Consider the following 1,624-nt stretch of genomic DNA (forward strand, 5'->3'; position numbering starts at 1 on the left):
CCATGTACATAAACACACACGTTTAATACAAAGCACAACGGAGCCACCCCGAACTTACGCCGTTTCGGCGAAAGTCATAACGCTGTTATCGTCTACACGGAAACCATAAGCATCGCTCCCTTTAGGATACGTCAAGCTCCATAGATCATACACATATTTCATGGTTCTGAAAGTTAGCGCCGATTGCGTCGGAGTCCAACTGTCTTGTGTTTTGTCAGGGATCTTAGCCATGGCGCCAATGTCTTATAAAGAACGTGGTACTGTTCCACAGACGCGGCGCGATCTTCGTTATCCCACGCAGCCTTTAGATCGTCACACCAGCTCGCAAACCGATCGTTCGTAGCAACCTTCAGAAGCCCCTTGGGTCCGAGTCCCCGGAACGTGCGGGTGTAATCCGTGCCGAACAGGATAAGAAGGACGAGGAGTTTATGTTTTAAACGTTTGTGCTTCGCGACGTCTTGCTTGACGCGAACGTAGAGATGAGAGCCCATTTCGGTCAGTCGCAGATACCTGCCGTGACTGAAGCGAGGCACCTTGCCTTCCATGTACAGCTTGCTAAGTTTCTTCATGTGTTCGTGTAGTCGCTTTGAGCTCACGGCATGTGCGTAGTCCTCCACAGTGAGCTCTCCACCGCATCGTTTGTTATTCACAGCAGAGGCTTCAGAGGCCACGGCATCCTGACATGCGGGTAACAACTCAAAAGTGTCAACGAATGCCGATTTCGATTTCCACCCCCGCGGACCCACGGCAAGGCGTGCCAGTATCTTGCGCGCAACTTCGGCTTTATCGGTTGCATTTAACTTGAACACTCTGGTGAGAAATTCGCCGTACACGGAGCCTCTTATTCCACTCAGATGGAAATACCTAGCTAATTGTTGTGGCAATGGGGAGTCTTGGTCTTTGTTTACAACGAGACTTTCCCACTCTACGTGCAGGAGCTCGAGCTCTTCCCCGAGGTGATCGTCGTCTTCCCCGATGTCGTACAGCGTACGGAATCTCGGCTTGCAGGCTTCAAAGTCCACGTCAGTTGGCCGTGAACCGCGAACCCCGGGCCCCTGCGTGAGCAGGTCGCCAAACGCGGAGCTGTGCATTGGTCGAGTGCGCTCGTAGCTCGTGTTGGTCAACCGCAACGTGAGCCCTTCCCGCCCGCAAGCCGTGAGCACGGCTATCGCGTCTGAGTCTGCCGTGCATACCAAAACAGTGCCCGGAAGAGCGTTGGCTAGTTCTACCATCAGAGTATCAGCTTCTGTGCTCGAGCTCTTCCGACACGCAGCTTTCAGAAACACGAGGTGTCCCTCCTGCGGTCGATTGGCAAACGATGCCACGTATACCCCGTGGACTCCGGGCGGTCTGGCTACGGTTCCAATGCCGTTGACTTCGTCGTTCAGATGAAACACCACGCATTTGTCGTTAGATTCGCACAACACGTCACGGAAACCCCAGTCTTGTCCGGTCACCAGAAACACTGCCTTTCTTACCACGTTGGTGTCGCGTAGCAGTTTCAAGGTGAGATAGTCTATAGCGTCCGCGTTCCGTCTACAGAACTCCAGGTGGGGTGCAAGTGGGTAGCGGTCTCTGGTTTCCCTAACCGCCGGCTTTTGTGCTCCCCGTCCGTCCTTCACCA

The sequence above is a fragment of the Oreochromis niloticus genome, unplaced genomic scaffold (assembly GCF_001858045.2).
Source record: "Oreochromis niloticus isolate F11D_XX unplaced genomic scaffold, O_niloticus_UMD_NMBU tig00008048_pilon, whole genome shotgun sequence".
NCBI classification, from domain to species: Eukaryota; Metazoa; Chordata; class Actinopteri; order Cichliformes; family Cichlidae; genus Oreochromis; species Oreochromis niloticus.